General features: G+C 42.3%; 1 protein-coding gene across 5 annotated transcripts in view; it reads left to right on the top strand.

Moving 5' to 3' along the window:
- FAM110B (family with sequence similarity 110 member B) overlaps nucleotides 1–18,601 on the top strand; it is a 124,408-nt gene that overhangs the window by 17,331 nt on the left and 88,476 nt on the right. For 2 of the 5 annotated variants that reach the window (XM_084864311.1, XM_084864302.1), the window contains exon 2: nucleotides 3,889–3,948. The exons of 1 other annotated variant lie outside the window; for it this stretch is intronic. The gene's annotated coding sequence lies outside the window, so the exon portion shown is untranslated. Of the gene's footprint in view, nucleotides 1–3,273; nucleotides 3,292–3,888; nucleotides 3,949–14,340; nucleotides 14,504–18,601 lie in introns of those variants that run through there. 2 more of the 5 variants (XM_084864306.1, XM_084864308.1) reach the window with 2 other exon arrangements.

Below are 18,601 nucleotides of genomic sequence, written 5' to 3'. Positions count from 1 at the left end.
TTGTCTTAGTGCCTGTAACATGCTGAATTTTTCACCAGCGTTGCATAAGAATCTCAGTTGCTCCACATTCTTGTAAATGCTTGGTACATTTGCCTTTTAGATGTAGCCATTCTAGCGAGTGTATCATGATGTCTCATCAAGGTATTATTTTGCATTTCCCTATTAACTAATTACGTTGAAGATCTCTTCTTGTGCTTACTTGACATTTGTTCATTTTCTTTGTTGAAAGTGTGTTTAAAGCTTGTCTTTTTTTCCCTCCCCAGTGGAGTTGTTTGGCACTGAATTTTAATATAATTACTTCGTTTATATGAAGAAATATAAAGAAGGTATTTTGTGGCTGACATATTTTCAAGAAAAGAATTCCTTTTGATGGATATTTTTGTTCTTTGGGGCAGGCATAGAAGGGTTCTTTTGTTATCTGTTGGCCTATTTTAATTTACTTTACCCTGCTTCCCAACATACACTCTTTACTAAGTCTGTCAACTCTTATTCTCTGGGAAAAGCACATGGGAATTCACTCACTACCCTTCTAACACATATTTGAACATGTACATTGATGGCTTGCAAACCTTGACTCATGAAAGCCTCCTTAATTATCTTACATCATCAATCTAAAGTAGGCAGGCAAGTGATCACACATTTATTGGTTCCCTTGCAACTAGCACTGTAAAGCAAATAACTGGGGAATAAAGAAATGACTATTGATAATAAGCTGCTAACCTATGCAACTTAAGTGCTCTTGGATGATTCCAGAGTTGTAGAGGTTAAGAATTCTGTCTGAACTGATGGATCTAATAGTATATTATCTTGAAATTCTTACTAAAATCTGCTTATCTAAGCTTTGACTGTAAAACATCTACATTTTACCTGATAGCTATCTATGAAATCTACTTGAAACTGTATTGTAACAAAGCTATGATTATGATTTGACTATGAATAAGAAAGGGAAATTCTATTTTGAGAACAGATGTGTCTAGGTTAAACAACCTTAAGAGTGTTTCAAATTTCATTTCAGATTTTTCACTCATTGTTTAATCTGGCTTTATCAGTGGAATGAAAGGCAGAGTATGTTCTTGGACATTATTCGTGTTTTGATTAACATAAAGTTAAATTGACTTGTGTTCATGCTGTGTAGAATAATAGATGTATAGACAAAGAGATTAAATGATAAACTCTTAACTTATTTATGGGAATAAATAATGTGTTATGATCTAATGGAGCACTGGATTGCCACCTAGGAAATCTGAGTTCTAGGACCACTTTTGCTGTGTGACTTTGGAGAGGTCACTTGACCACTCTGATCTTTCATTTCCTCTGCTGTGAAATGAGTGGACAGGAGCAGATGACTGTACAATCCCTTAGCTTCACAGTTGTCTTTATTAGGATGGTTGTGATGTCATATGGCCACTTTGATGTTCTTCACAGGTGGTATTTTCCCCCATCCCAGTCATACTTGTGTGAGCCTTCTCTCTCTGAATCATTAGAGTAGGAGTTCAGCTGGTATTTTCTCTCTTCAAAAAATGTGAGAAGGAAAGGCAAAAATAATGATAAATTTGAAAAGGAATTTTTGATACGATATTTAGGACAAAAAAAACAATATTGGTTGCAAAGTAGTAAAATATAAAATGTTTTTACTTTGTTATTATGTGTCACAATCAATTTAATTGGGTCCAAAGATATTTTCGGTTAAAATTTCTCTAACATTATATTAAACGTATACAACTTTATTCTTTTTAATTCCTGGGATCCCATGCATTTTAGCAGACAAAGAAAATAAAATCTTAAATTGTAGGCAGTAAGCAATCAAAAAGAGCCATAAACTGGGAGTCTATATCCTTTTTTAATCCAGTATTCATTTTTTACTTTTTGTTCTTGTTGAACATTGCTAGGTAATGGGACAGATAAAAATAGATCATTTTGAAAGTTTTAAATGTGAGAGGGGGAAGTATCCATCTGAGTTGTTATCATATTTCAATAGACATTGCCAGCCATGTATTTATTTATTTATTTGCTTGTTTATGAAGCCAAACGAAATCTGGGTCAAGATTTGCAGGCTTACTAGTAAACATCTGGCAAATCGTTCCTTACACATCGCTCCAAAAGTAAGAGGAGGATGGAATGGTGGCGACCATCTTGATGAAGGGTTCTTCGCCATCATCTGTTGAAGTCCCAAGCGCCTCCTTAAAATATTTGAAAATATGGGTTTCTTCTATAATCATACAAAATAGAGTAAATCTCATTAAAAAGTGTACTTATTATACTCAGAGCATTTTTGATCCCTGTCTGTGAGCCCCCACTTTTCTGTAGACAAAGATGTAGATGTTGGCATGATGGCATGCCGAAAGCAGATGCTAGTGGAGAAATCGGCTCCATTTTCCACCATGCTATTTTTTCTTTTCTTTTTTTTTTTTTAAGTTTTTTTAAAATATATATATTTTATTGATTTTTTATACAGAGGAAGGAAGAGAGATAGAGAGCCAGAAACATCAGTGAGAGAGAAACATCAACCAGCTGCCTCCTGCACACCCCCGACCGGGGTTGTGCCCACAACCAAGGTACATTCCCCTGACCGGAATCGAACCTGGGACCCTTCAGTCCGCAGGCTGATGCTATTTTCATTGGAGTGGCCAGATGTACCGATAACAATCGCTTTCATGATTTATTGAAGCATATCCCAATACAGATGAAAATGAAAGGAAAAAAGACGCAAAGAATAGGCGTCAGAAGACCTTAGGGACATGTCTTTCCCCCTTTGTAAAAGGGAGTCATGTTATTTCTGGGTCTGAGTACGCGCCCGGTCCATGTTACCTGTTCCTTTCTTAGCAATGGAATACCCTCTGCTCAAAAGTGGGTGCAGCGCTGCCTCCAAGGGCTGTCCCCGCTCCAGGAGAAGGAAGCGCGTGTCTGTGAGCTCACCTGGGGACTAGACTGCATTTGGAGGACAAGATAAAATGCTGCTTTGTAATATTTTACTCCCTTGCAAGCATGAACAAAGTTTCTGAAATGTAAGGTATCTGTTTTCCTCCCCAGTTTGTGGTTGTTTGTGAGAAGGCTAGATCCTTTCCTGCGGGATTTGTGACAAGTTGTGCTGGGGATGTTGTGTCGGGCCTGGTGGGAGGCCCCGTGGGGGGCTCAGGCTAATGGCACTGCACAGCCTCCTTTGGGTTGTTTTCCATTAAAGGCACAGCCTATCCTGTAGTTGATTTTTTTCTTTTTCCTTCTAGAATCAATTTAGAGTTTGTAAGAGCAGCTGTGTGTTAGAAAGAAGATTTGAACCCAATCTTTTCTCAGGTAGATGAGGAAATGTACTCTTTGTTATTCAATGAAAATGTTTCTTTATTTTCCTTTTGAATCCTCACCAAAGGATATGTTCTTATTGATTTTTTTAGGGAGAAAGGAAGGGAGAGAGAGAGAAACATTAATCAGTTCCCTCTGGTGTGTATCCTGACCGAGAGTCAAACCCACAATCTAGGTATTTGCCCTGACTGGGAGTTGAACTGCAACCTTTAGGGGCACTGGGACAACGCTCCAACCTGCTGAGCCACCTGGCTGGGACAGATCAGTTTCTTTTTAATGATACTTTATTTTTATTTATTTTTTTTCATTTTTTATTAAGGTATTATATGTGTACATATCTTACCATTACCCCTCCCCCCCCCCCAACCCTCCATACATGCCCTCACTCCCCAGAGTGTTGCTTCCACTGGTTATGCTTATATGCATGCATACAAGTCCTTGGGTTGATCTCTTATCTCCCCCATATCTCCCTCCCCTTCCCTCTGTAATTTGACAGTCTGTTTATTGCTTTACTGTCACTCTATCTTTTTGTTAAACACTAATCACTTTTATTCTCCAGGGTAACTTGTGTTCCATATCCTTTTCTTCTAGAAATCCCCAATTGGACACCTATCCTGTTCATTTCTCTGAGGCCCGAGAGGAAAATAAATGGTAATTACGTGTTCAAAATATATTGTTAAATTCATGTATAACTCTGATAATCATAGACACAACCTTCTATTTGTTGACAGGATTTAGGTATTTCTTCTCCCATTGCCCCACCATTTCTTATTTCCCTTCCCTTTCCTCCCTCCTGCCCCTTCTCCTGTCTCCATTCTCCTGCCTCCTCTCTGTCAGCCTTACTCTTCTCTCCTCCCCGCTCCCTCCCTTCTCCTCCTTCCTCCCATGTATTCATTCTCAGCCATTTGTGGAGTCTGTCCTGAGCTGGTCACTGTTCCACTGTCCTCTTGGCCCTGAGACCCCTGCACTTCTCCTGACCTTCTCTGAGGTTGCCTGGGTGTTTGCTGGCAGTGGCTTTTCCTTCGAATTCTGTGGATATTTGACCTCTCCACTTTGGACCGTTAGAATCGGGATCACTCATGGGGATGAGTAAAGCAGGAGCAGTCTACTGTCTGCTGGCCTGTGAAATTGTCAGTATTCTCATGTGGTGTGAGACCTGGTATATTTCTTTTCCCAATCACTGACATAATACATGTTTCAAAAGGATGAAATGGTACCTATCTGTACCATTGCATGTGACTATGGACATTAAAGCCACTCCCCTGAGGTAAAATTGATTAAATTGGACTACACATGTTAATTATTTTCCTCTCTATGCATATGCTAATGTTGTCAATAAAGGCGCTCTGTCTGTAATAAGTGCCTCAACTCAGTGGGCAAAAATATCTGCGGTAAAGGTGGTTTTGTAATTCCTGCTAACTCTTGCACCGTATTTTCTTTCTTGTTCTTCTTGGCCATTGCTAACTGAAATGGCCGTTTCTGTGAGTCGGGGACCACTGGCGTTCTCGTGTGCCGGGTTCGTGTTGCTGGTGTTTGTAGTCACTTTGTAGCTGAGCTGCTGCTTCCCTGCTGTGGCATGACCAGTGCATTTGTTTTCCCAGTATTCCATGGAGAGCTGGACTCTGGTGTTGCCCAGTCTGCCAGCACCGTTATCCTGGTGCTTTGTGGGAGTGGGGAATGTCTCCCTTAGGGGAACCATTGGTGTAGTGCATCCGCTCCAGATGGCTCTTGAGAGACCAGTTTCCTGGTTTTGTAGTGTCTCTGTCTCTCCTTAAGTTGACAACTGTGAGTCGGTGGACAGCTTGCTCAGTTGTCTTCCTCCTAATGGGACAGCTTCTTGCCATGGTGCCTTTTCCCATAGCCTTTGTTAACCTCTTCACACACCCTCAGAATTGATCCCCTGCCCCCAAGTGGTACTCCTCACTCTATCCAAAAACCATGTGCCATGATCCCAACAGCCCTTATCCCACCATGTACCCAGGTGTTCCTTTCTTCACACTTTCAGCTGCTCAGAACCGACAGCCTAGTGTGGTCAGGCACTTAGTGGGCCAGTGTAACTAAGCAGCTGATGACCTTTGAGTGGACATGGGGCATCTGTCCAGACTGAGGCTCTTTCTTCTGAGATGCCTTGTGCTCTGGTCAGTTAGAGACCCTGGCCTTTGGGCCAGCTGAGGGAGGACATCAGTTCCCGTATTGTGAGGTTCTTCAGAGAAAGTTGGGGGGAGGGTCCCACCTATATTTATGAGTTGCCTTGTGGATTGTGGGGTGTAGCTCAGGTCAAACCAGACCTGGCTCCTTTCCTGTCTGTTACTATAGCTCTTCTCACAGGTGGGACCAAGGGCTGGAGAGACGGACTCCTTGGGTTTCGTGGGTAAGAATGTGGCTTTGGCATTAGGAGGACCTGGGGTCAGCGTCAGGACTCTGTCACATATGACATAAGGGACCCTGGGATAGCTGTATGCCCAGTCTCCTCACCTACCAAGTCAGGATAACATAGTACCCATAGCATAGGAGCCCTGTGAGCATTAAATGAGTGAGTTGCCACGTAGACTATGGAAATGTTTAATTCCCGTTCGTAGCTTTTGTTGCCGTCATCATCTTCAGACGGAGATAATAACATCTACTTCTCCTGGTTACTGTAAACAGTAAATGGGGTGACGTATATAAAATACACTGTGCCAGGCGCACAGTGTACCCAACAAGTGGGAGCCTCAGTGATAATGGTAAAATGACAATAGCATTATCAGCTAGTGTGTTCACACTGTGACCCTGAATGCTGGCTGATGTCAAGCAGGCTTTGCCAAGAATGGCTGCAAGTGTAGCTTGTCAACCAGATGGTACCATTTATTTATCGACAGCTTATGTTACTTAAAAACCTCATCACTGGTTTATTAAATCATTTCTATACTTTTGGTCACAAAAATTAGTTCATACAAGTTTTTTTAAAAAATATATGTTTTTATTGATTTTTAGAGAGAGAGGAAAGGAGAGGGGTGGAAAGATATTGGGTCGGCAACTAAGTAATTGCGGATTTTTAAAAGAAAATCAAAGACAATTTTTTCATGGAACTAAATAACTTTATTCTGTAATGTATTGCCCATTTTGATCAATGACCTTTTGCCATCTTTCAGGCAGCATCATAATCCCACGTTCAAAAAACTTCTGGTTTTTATTAGCAAAAAACTGAATCAGGTACGATTTGACATCATCATCATTATTGAAATTTTTACCATTCAAGGAGTTTTGTAAAGATCGAAACAAAAAGTAATCAGATGGTGCAAGGTCAGGACTATATGGTGGATGTGGCAAAACATCCCAACCAAGCTCCATTAATTTTTGCCGAGTGACCAAAGATGTGTGTGGCCTTGCATTGTCATGATGGAATACAACACCTTTTCGATTTGTCAATTCGGGCCGCTTTTCTTCAACTGCATTGTTTAATTTCGTTAGTTGTTCAATGTAGACATCAGAATTGATCGTTCGGTTGGGTGGTAAGAGTTCAAAGTAGAAAATTCCTTTGTAATCCCACCAAACTGATAACAAAACCTTCTTTTGATGAATATCAGCTTTTGATGTTGTTTGAGTTGGTTCACCTGGCCTGCTCCACGATCTTTTCCGCTTGATATTGTTGTAAACAACCCATTTTTCATCGCCAGTTATCAGTCATTTTAAAAATGGATCATTTTCATTACGTTTCTTTAGCAAATCGCAGCTGCTAATGCGTTGCGTTAACTGTGATTCTTTCAGTTCGTGAGGAACCCATGTATCGAGTTTTAAAACATAGCCAAGTTGTTTTAAGTGATTTTCAATGCATGTATGTGATACATGAAGCTTCTCTGCAATCTCACGTGTTGTACTGTGACAGTCCGAATTGATTATTGCTTTGATTAGGGCGTCATCAACTTCAACTGGACGACCAGAGCGTTTTTCATCTTTGAGTGAAAAATCACCAGAACGAAATTTGGCAAACCAATTTTGACACTGCCGTTCTTTTAAGGCTTCGTCACCATAAACAGCACATAACTTTTTATGAGCTTGCGATGCGTTTTCCCTTTGCGGAAATAAAAAAGCAAAATATGACGAAAATGTTCCTTTTGATTTTCCATTTTTCAACGAACGCCAAACGAAAACTACAAAACAGATCAAAAAACTTTTTTTACTGATTAACAGCTGAATAGCCAACTATCAAATAACAAAATGTGTTTTACATTTGTACTACGTCTGCAAACTAAAAATTCAACTGAAGCCATATATGTGTGAAACCCGCAATTACTTAGCTGCCGACCCAATAGAAACATCAGTGGGAGAGGCACATCATTGACCAGCTGCCTCCTGCACAGCCCCCACTGGGGATCCCTAACCCAGGCATGTGCCCTGACTAGGAATCAAACCAGGGACCTCTTCACTCCTGGATTGATGCTCAACTGGTGAACCACACTGGCCAGGCTAATTCATAAAAGTGTTGGTTATGATTGACTGTTGGAGCGAATAGAAGAGTATGTAGTTCTTTTATAGTTCTTTTATTCTTTTCGGTGTCCACTTTTTAAATAAAAGGGCAGTTTTTTCTTGGCTTTTTATGAAATTTTAAAACTCACTTAAGAATAAGAATAATTAGCACTAGAATCTATTAGCCCTATATGATCACAATATACTATATGTGTAATTTAGAGACCAAAATATTTTGGTCTCTCTCTTTGGATAGTGCCTTTCTTTCATCTTTCTTAACTGTGAAGTATACCAAAGTAGTATCACCCATGCTATATGGCTGTTCCAAAACTATAAAGCTGAAATTTAGTAGCACTTGATTCTATTATATCTAAGTTAAATAAGGCTTAGACAAAAACTTTAATATTCTTTTTCCTCTACTTTGCACCAAGAGCGCATTTGAATTTTTGGTGCTTTGGAAAATTTCTTATCATTTGTTTTACACATTTGTTGTTGTTGCTTTATACACTTGAAACAAATGACATTACTTGCTTAAGAAACTCTTTTAAAGAAAAGAGTATATAATTGAAGTGACTGTGAGTCACCTTAGAAAGTGAATGTCTTTGAGCCCTTCTGGCATTAGAGCCTGTCTTGTTATCTTTGTACCCGTGTCTGGCATTGGGAACGCTCAGTGAAGATGGAAACTAAATTAAAAATGCAGCAAGAGAATTGGAGAACTGAGCACGCCTTTGTTAGAACGCTGAGAATATGATGACTTTTCAAATGTGCCTTCAGTATTACTGCAACACAGGTTAAACTATAAATAAAGACATTGGAGTGGGGGTGATCTTTTGTGTGTATTTGAATGCAGTTCTTGTTCTTTCTATCCTCAGTTTAGGATGCTGATGGTCTGGAGTCTCCCTCTTCTTGCCTCTGTCCCCACTCCCTATCTCCCCCCGCCACCTCCTGCCTCCTTTTGAGGTTGACCTTGAGCAAGTCCAGGTCTGTCTCCGCTCTCACAGCCTTCCTGTGCAGGGGCTGGACTACTTCTTCAGAGGTCCTGATGAGAATTTGAACTACCAGCAGCAACCGGCATTGAGCAGTAATGCATCATCTCTGCCCTTCCTGCTGCTGTGGCTTGTGTTCTGGTAGACCCCATCCATGCATCACTAGTGCACACCTCCGGGAGAGTACACACCTTGGGGAGGGAGCTGCAAGCTTGTCTGCTAGAATCCCTGGTGATGCATCTCCGATCACGACTTAAATCCACGGCTGAGATGGTTTTGTCAGTGCTCTTTCTACATTGTCTCTCAGCTAATTTGAGGGGGGAAAAATCTGCCTCTATTAACATCATCACTATATTCTGGCCCAGAACAGTATTATTGTTGCATTTCATAGGAAAGTTCCAGTTTCAGGCAGTTTAATATTCTTCCATCTGCCAAGGCTCATTCATCACGGTAGAAATCTAGCAGGCTCCTCAACATGCTTAGTGTTCTTCTCAATGGTAGATATTAGCCTCTTTTAAAAATATATATATTTTTTATTTATTTCAGAAAGGATGAAAGAGAGAGAGAGAGAGAGAGAGAGAGAGAGAGAGATCACTGATGAGAGAGAACCATTGATTGGCTGCCTCCTGCACCGCGCCCCCCCACACCCCCAATGGGCATGGAGACCGCAACCCAGACATGTGCCTGCAATTGAACCTGGACCCCTCAGTCCACAGGTTGATGTTCTATCCACTGAGCCAAACCTCTTTTCATTGATGTGTGTGTGTGTGAAATTTGCATAACTTTCAAAATTTTGACTTTATGTGTGTGAAATTTGCATAACTTTCAAAATTTTGACTTTATGTGGTCACAGGTTATGATGTGTCTTGAGGTCAAACTAAGTAAAAACAGTACAGCTACTTCTCAAAATTGGTAGGAGTGCCAAGCGGAAGTTTCTGAAAACTAGTTTAGTTGCTACTGTGAATGGGATAAATGAATGGTCCCATCCCCTCCTTCTCCCCCACATTCCCCCACCAGATGTGACCTTTGATTTAAACTCTTACTGTGTTTGCCTCCTTACTTGCTTTTAGTATTGATCTGACCTGAGAGCCATCAAAGAACAAACCATTTAAGCAGGAGTGTGTTTCAATATGTAGTAATATACAGTTCTTCACACCCTTCAGTGCCCCCACATTTGAATTTTTCTTCTCTAAGTCATGAATGTCTGTTTTCTTAAATGTATGTATTATAATATAAACTTAGAGTTTTCTAGACTGACTTTCCCTATCGATGTCCAGTCATACTTTTATTTATTTACTTATTTTTTTTTTACCTTATTTTAATGTTGAAGAAGAAAAACATCTGATGGTATATTTTGTTTTTTCAAGGCTTTTTGAGACCATTAAGTTATCGAACAACACAAACAGACCCAGAGAAAGAGAACCAGCGATCAGACTCTCAAACCTCAGAGGGAAAGTAAGGGAGGATGGGGTAAGGGGAAGAGATCAACCAAAGGACTTGTGTGCATACATATGGGCCTAGCCAGTGGACATGGACAACGGGGAGTGGGGGTGGGGCATATCTAGGGAGGGGTTTGGGATGGGAATGGGGGAATAAGGACAATTATGTGAGACCATAATCAATAAAAAAAAAAGTTATTGATAGACCTTTTGTGTACAAATGGCATTAAGGAACAAGTATATTAAGTGGGGTTTTTTTCCAACTTAGTCTATAATCCTAGGCTCTGATTAATCTTCTATAAAGCCTGTCCTAAATCATTGTTACACATGATTCTCAATAATAATAATAATAATAATAATAATAATAATAAGCCCTATTTCGGATTTTTGTACACAAATGTGTAATTTGACTTTCCTCCTCTAAAGGAAAATTTGTTTATTTTATTGAATTACAGTGTAAGTCACACACTTCAGAGTCATGAAGGTAAATTTGTTTTTTAGCAAAGTTTAGCAGCCTCTCTTTTCAGTGACTACCGTGCATGGCCATGTTTTCTGACTTGTTCCCTAAGTTAATGAGAATTGGAAAACAGTCGTTTCTTTTCTCTCTTTCTCTCATTGTTGTTCAGGCGGCCAAACCTCATCCTCTTATTTGTTTTTCCTTCTGTCGCTCCACCCACTGCAGGCAGCGTTTCATCTCTGAGGCCTCTCTCTGTCTTTGGTCTCTGGCACCTGAACAGATAGGCATCGCCCCGTGGGACACAAGCAGGGACTGTCTGGATCTGAAGTGCTGGGTGAATGGGACCACGTGAATTCTAGATTGCTCTGACCTGTCGCTCTCCCAATTTGTGCTTCTTCATCTTCAAAAGGAGGGCAAATGTACCTATCGGGAAGCGTGTCCTCTTTGCCTCTCCGAATGACTGCTAATGGCATAGAAATGTACTGTCGCCTCTCTTCACTGAAATCCCACATCTCAGGTGTTGGCCACCCTGGATCAGGTGGCCAAGCTGCCGCGACCCACCCCCTCAACTCCGGGGAGCATTGTTGATGACTGTTGTCCTTGCTCAGAACTGTGCGTCTTTTCTGTATGAGGGACACGGAGTGTCTAAGATAGAGCTGTAGCAGATTTAACTTGAGCTCCTCGATTTGACGGAGGAGAAAACTGAAACGATTTTACAATTACCTTCATTTCATATATTTATATGAATGTAGCAAATATATTGCTTTCTATTGCTATGCTTAACATGGGCATTCTTTGTGTAATGAAAATATTTAAGGAAAGTAGCTAGCACCTTCCATCACATTAAAAGTGATCAGGCTGTAGGACCCACCTCAGCAAGGGACAGATGTGCTTCGTCTGAGACCTGTAGGATCGGAGCTGGCATTCAGTTCCCTAAGTGGCCATGTGTTTGCATTTGCTCATTTAATACTTCACTGGCCAGATGTGCCCTGGGCACTCTCAGTACCTTCTGGAAAGGCCTGGCTCCTGCCTCGGAGAAGCGCAGTCTGGGTTCAGGAAAGGGCGCTTCCCCCATGTCCTGTGGAGGTCATTCTGCCCTGTGCCCTGCGGTGCCCGGGATTGAGTGACAGTGAACCTGGCTCTGCTGGCAGTCCCAGGGCCCCGCCCCACTGGCCCTGCGTGGGGGACAGGAGACAAAGCCTGAGTCAGCCTCACTCTGAGAGTGTGGGGGGACCGGCTCCCCAGGAAAGCCTCTTGTGTGGGCCATGCTGCAAATGCAGAGCATTTAGGTCCCATGAATTCAGCTGGAAGAGTAAATGCGACGTGTTCTTTGCTGGTTGGCAGAGGGGGACCGGCCGCCCGGCAGAAGCACAGGCCGAGTCCCAGGGAGCAGGGCCTTTGTCACCAGGGAATCACAGCAGGTGTATCTTAAGCTGAGGGGATCTTGTTGCCAGGTAGGGAAAAAGCTCCATTTTCCTTTTGTCCCCTTCCACCTGCTAGCAACCCCTGTAGAGTCTCATTCACATGGGATCACACTGAATCGGCATGGTCCTAGTAATTTCATAAGTTGTCACCATAAAAGTCTGTGTTAGGCGTCTGTCGGTGTGTAGGACAGCGGGACTTGCAGTAGGAATTTCAGAGTTCGGAGCCCACTCTGCGAGTGGACTGAGTCACCAGAGGGAGGTCAGCCTCCTGGCCTGAAGGTCACTTCTTCTTGGACTCACTGTATCTGCCTCAGCTCTCTGTGGGTGGTCTCCTTTTGTCCCTGCAAAACATTTACCTTTCAATCAGGGCATGAATTGTTCTTTCCAAAGAGCGAATTCAGTGACAGTGTATTTATTGAGCAGAACAAAGCGAAGCAAAAGCAGTTTGCTGTTCTCTGAGCATTTCATGGGAGCACACCTGAAATAATGCCACAAAGAGATACTGGCGTTCACTTACGTGGAGACCTTTGAGCTTCTGGATGGTCTTTTTCTTTGTCAGGACCACTTAGTTTATACTTTGCTTTTCTATCCTCACCTGAGGATATATGTTCATTGATTCTAGGGAGGGAGGGAGAGAGACAGACAGAGAAAGAGAAATAGATACACACACACATTGATGTAAGAGAAACATCAATTGGTTGCCTCCTCTGTGTGCCCCAACTGGGGATTGAGCCCACAACCTAGGTGTGTGCCCTGACCAGGAATCAAACCAGCAACCTTTTGATGGACAGGCCGATGCTCCAACCAACTGAGACACCCTGGCCAAGGCTGTCCTCATTTTAATAAGCCCTGAAATTTTCACTTATAGTTTTTCTTTCTCTACTATCATTTCAGCAACCTTGTTGGCATATGACATCATTGGTGAAAAAAAAATTTAGTTATAAGGACGTGCATGTGTGTGTGTGTGTGTGTGTGTGTGTGTTATTAAGCGGGATGTTTAGAAATGGGAAAATGTTAATTGCTAGGGTGCATCCCTGACATTTAGCCATGTGAATACACATTCAGTGGGAATGTTCATTCTGGCAAGAACTGCGCCCACCCTCTTAATTTAAAGCATGATGTTGTTTACCAATCTTCTAGTTTACTCTTTTTACCAAAACTTAAACCATCCTATCGTGATAATATGTTTTTATGTACATACTTTATGTGTACTGTGATTATGTATGTCACCTAACTGAATTTGTGGTGGGCCCCATCTCATAATTGGTTGTGATATTTCAGCCAACACATTAGCAGATATTCTTTCATCTTGATTTGTTTTTATTCTATAGTGTCTGCATATTTGGGGGAAGACACAGCCAAAGGGAATCACAGCAGGTGTATCTTAAGCTGGGGGGTCCTGTTGCCAAGTAGGGAAAGTGAGCGCATTAGTTTGGAAGGTGAAATTCACCCACCATAGTGATCACCAACTGTCACAGACACGTGGCACTGAGGGTTTGTGCTACAGGGATTGGTGAAGGGAGAATTCGGGTCAACAGCACTTCCTGGCGTGAACCATCTGGTAAGTGAGGAGTTCCCTGAGGAGTGTGTGTATCACCACTCCCCCACTTTCAGCTCTAGGACTCCGTAATCCTGGAATGAATTTTGGCTTTCAGTCAAGAAGCAGCACGAGGAATAGAACTTGTCTCCTAGTCCCCAGGCCTTTTTTTTGTGTGAAATAAGCAGGGGTCTAGCTTCAGTACCAAGTCAGATTTGGCTTCAGATAAGCTGTATAACCTCTCCGAACTATAGTTTTCTCTTGTTTACCACAAAGAGAAATAGCTTCTGATTTTTCTGTTCTATAAGCCATACAGTATTTGGTTTGCCTACTATCATCAAGCCAGTAAGTTAAAACAAGTAACATTGGATTAAAAATGTAATGCTACTCTTTCTTTTTAGACACCATTTTCTGTAGTTGATCCAGGATGTTACACCCAATTGCATTTCTGATGAGGACATTTAGAAATCACAGATGTTAATTGATTTAAAAATAGAACATATGCATTTTTCATTAAGCTGTTGAGGAACAAGGTTTGGGTGCTTTTTCCTGATTTTTCTGGTTAAATTCAATAGTAATGAGGATCGTGGGTAAAATGTTCTTGTTATTCAGAGATGGCATTGGGTTTTTGGCTGACCCGTTGGGTTTTTGGCTGCTTTTTATACAGAGTGTATTGCACAGTATATTCCTAGTTTATTCAGATTTCTAATTTACCTGAAATGTTTGTAATACATATTTTAATTTTGCCCTGTAGGGTCTCCCCATCTCACATCTCGAGGCAGGGGAGCTAGTGAGGCGACACTGACACAGCCCCTGAAGCTCCTCTGGACTCTTCCGGTTCAGCTGGATAGAGTGTGCCCTGTGTGCCCAGGTTTGCTGGGGCGGTGCTGCGTGCTCTTCTCAGACATCAGACAAAGGTGCCAACATAGGACTTGTTTCCTGTGTGTGTATTTTGTTTGCTACTACCTAAAGGCTAGCATCTTTGTGAAAACCAGGTATCACACCTCCCCTCCCTGGGTCTTTGTATGAGAATTGAAACAGATAAAAAACATCGCTCATTAACATGCCAGGACTGTTTCTGACTTCTCGTTGTCCCACTTCACATGGCAGAAAGAGGCCTTGTTCCTTTCCGCCCCGGAGACTTTGCGTGACATGTTCATCTTCATCACACGGGCTTCTCCCTCGGGCACCGGGAGCCGGCGCTGTCTGTGCTGCAATGAATGAGATGATTTTCCAAGGTGCAGGTGTAACACACCAGGGGTTGGCTGATATTTAAAGAACATGAAGAAAAGCAGTAGACACCTCACCAGGGCGAAACCCAAGAGACGTTGACATTGATTCCCTCCTAGAATTTTGAAGTCTTATTGACGGCCGGTTATGTCAACTAGAGTTGTTTGTCCACGGGGTGTGTGTGCCTCCCCCAGGAGGAGAGGCAGCTAGTAAATGTCAGCCCAGGTCCTGGCAGCTCATGGGTTCAGAGTGCCACGTGCATCAACCCCGGTGGCCCGTTAGGGACGGCTGTGTCAATAGTCAAAGCACTCAGATGCCGGGGTGTTTGCTTTTTAGGAGTGTGACTGCAAGTCACGGGTTTTACTGTTGTCAGAAAGTTGCCCTGCAAAGCAGTGTGGCCTAATGAAGACTTTCTTGTAAGTCAAGAACTTTCATTTTCATTCTGAAATGAATCACAGGCTAATGCTTAAACCCACGAGGAGTTATTTGATCTCTTTGATTTTCTTACCCCAAACACTGATTCCAAATCTGAACACTTCCATGGTGTTTACTGTTGCAGGCACTGTTCTAACTACATTACCTCATTTCAGACTCATGACAGTTCTGGGTTAGGTTCTGCTGTTATCCCCAGTTTATAGATGAAGAAACTGAGGCATAGAGAAGTGAAATAGCTTGTCCAGAATCACACTAGGATTTGAACCCAATGAGACCGGCTCTAGAATGCCCCTTTCTCTCTCTCTCTCCCTCTCTCTCTCTCTCTCTCTCTCTCTCTCTCTCTCTCTCTCTCTCTCTCTCTCTCTCTCTGTATACACACACACACACACACACACACACACACACACCGTATTTTCTGGCATATAAGACGACCAGGCGTATAAGACAACCCCCTAATTTTACAGTTAAAACATAGGTTTAGGCCTATATTCGCTGTATAAGACTACCCCCCACTTCTGAGGCAACACCAGTTCTTTTTTTAATAGACCGCCTCTCTAACTCAGCCAATCCAAGCAGGCTTTTTATGCATGCAAATTATACATGTTCTGTACCCAAAGCTACACTGTGTTCTAGTAAAAAGCCTGCTCAGATTGGCCAGAGTCAGAGAGGAGGTCTATTAAAAAAAGAACTGGTGTTGCCTCGGAAGTGGAGGGTAGTCTTATACAGCAAATATAGGCCTAAACCTATGTTTTAACTATAAAATTAGGGGGTCGTCTTATACGCCAGAAAATACGGTGTGTATGTGTGTGTGTGTGTGTGTGTGTGTGTGTGTATAAGAGAGGAAGGGAGAGGGAGAGAGAGATATAAACATCATTGATGAGAGAGAATTATTGATTGGCTGCCTTCTGCACACCCCATAGTGGGGATTGAGCCCACAATTGCGGCATATGCCCTTGACCGGAATTGAACCCAGGATTCTTCAGTCCTCAGACCAGTACTCTACCCACTGAGCCAAACCAGCTAGGGCATAGGATGCCATCCTCTTAACTGCTGTGCTGTGCTGTCCTGCCTCTCTGAGAAATTCATACCACATTTCCTGATTCCTTTGTATTTGGTTTGATGTGTGAATGCGCATGGACCCCTTTATGGAAGCTGTTTGAACATCTTACCTTGTATGAACACACAGGTGTGCCTTCCCAGCATTCTTACCTTCAGCTTGTATCACCAGCCCATATTCACTTTTCTAAGAAGAGTGATTGATGCCAAGTCAGGCAGCCATTAGTTGTGCAGTTTTAAATGCTATGTCCGTAGTCTTACTCTATTCTGCTAAATGATAATGTACAGGGAGGCCCTAATTTATTGATTGATCATGGTCTAATTGAATATGCAGTGCTTGGTGGTCTTACAAATACTAGAGAGAAATTACTTTAAAATACACAGGGTTATAAATATGATTGATATGAGTGTGTGTGTGTGTGTGTGTGTGTGTGTGTGTAGTGTGTGTGTGTGTGTGTGTGTGTGTGTGTGTGTGTGTAACAGATTTATAGAGCTGATGTTGTTGACAGCCATAGTGTTAATACACTTGCAAAGCAGAAGTTGGTGGGGGAGTTATGAAGAGAAAATATCAGTGATGGTAGGGAGCATTTACAAACCATACTGAAATGGTACTCCAGGGGTGAACCTAATTAGGTGGAAAATGGAAGCCCGGTAGGTTTCTTTTTTATGAAAATAGTGATGACTATACAAGAAGAACGAGATACTCCAGATGTTTTGGAAGCAGTGACGAGAGCAATCAGCAGGACTTTTAATGGTGAAATTATTCTACGCCTTAGTCCAAGAGTCCTGGCCTACCTGTAGGGAAGGGGGCTGGCATCACGGCTGTGTTTGGGTAGGGAGCCTAGAGTGAGGGTTGAGGACTAGGAGTGTGTTCATTAGCTGTAGCTGTATCTGGGTGTCCCTGGAAACTGGCATTTGTTTCCTCCTCCCACCTCCTCCGTGTCACCCCCAGAGGCCAGTGAGCCTGGGCTGTGGTTCTGGGCACTGAGGCCCAGCAGTTGACCAGGGGCAAGGTCAACTCATGAGATCATAATTAATCATTGGCATCTTCTGCTTTCTCTCTCTTTCTTCTGTTTAAACCGATATTAACCAAGCAGTGGTACTTAAGTGTTTGAAGGGGTAATTTCCTATCAAACAGTAATAGAGGGATTCTGTCTTTGTACAGTTTATACTTGTTTTGGTAAATGACTGCTCTCTTGTAAAACTTGAGAGGCTATTTAATGTGTGTAATGATTATGGAGATCTTAGTGTATTTAAAAATAGCTTCTTCATGTAAGAGGTTAGTGTGCTTGGTGACCAACTTGAGAATTTTTTGGGGGAAATTATTTAATGCCAAATTAGGACTAAATTTAAACTTTAGTTTCTTTCTTTTAACTCTCAACTTCTCCAGAATGGTTATTAGCATAAAAGTTTAATGGATTCACATTCTCTAGGGGATATATATATATATATCTGTTGAAATCCAGTGCTGGTTTTAAATACTTGCTTACTAATCCTTAAACCCAGCCTGGAACTCTAGAAGGCTCAAGCATAGTTCATTATTACAGGCACTCAGCAGTGAAGTGCTTAGCAAACATATCTTGCAGCGGTTTTTCTCTGCCTTAGTCCCTTTCTGAAGCACCTGCAAGTTCTTTTTAGGAAAGTTATCTGTTCATATTTTGAGGATAAAAATAGAGGCATTTGAATGTTCAGGCCTGGTGGGAGATATTTTGGTGCTGCTGCATATTTTGTATTTTAAAAGGAATATTAATATTGATTCACCATTATTCTCCTCACTTGGCTGACTGAGCCCTGACACTCTCGCTCCCCTAGTGGGTTTTTTCCTTCCTTGCCTCCCACCTCCCATGGGTGTGTTCCGCTATCCTGTCCCTGGTCATCCTTGTCCTTCCATTCCCCTCTGGCCTTCCTGGGCTCTCTCTCTCTTTGCTGTACTTTCTCTGGGATCTTGGTCCTGGTTTGTATATTAGGGACACTTTCATTCCTTCTTCCCTGGCCTCAGTACCTTGTGACTTGCTCTGTTTTCTGTTGTCCTCCTAGGTCAGAGTCTGTCATCTCTCCTCCCTGCCCTCCTTGGTGACCCTCTTCCGATGAGCTCAGTCTGAGCATCCACTAGTCTCAGGCTTGGCTACTTGGTCATCCTTCACCAGGGAACATTACCCTCACACCTCGTCCTCACACCTGTTGCCAGCTGTGCTTCACCATCGATTATCTCAACATTTACGCCACTTGCTAGGACCACTTAATTGACATTCCGCTCCAAACCCAAACCTACAGTGTCACACACAGGTCTCTGG

Source organism: Pipistrellus hanaki (genome assembly GCF_964339955.1).
Source record: "Pipistrellus hanaki genome assembly, chromosome: 17".
Classification (NCBI taxonomy): Eukaryota; Metazoa; Chordata; class Mammalia; order Chiroptera; family Vespertilionidae; genus Pipistrellus; species Pipistrellus hanaki.
Note: the sequence above shows the minus strand (reverse complement) of the source record. Positions and strands in the feature narration are given on the sequence as shown.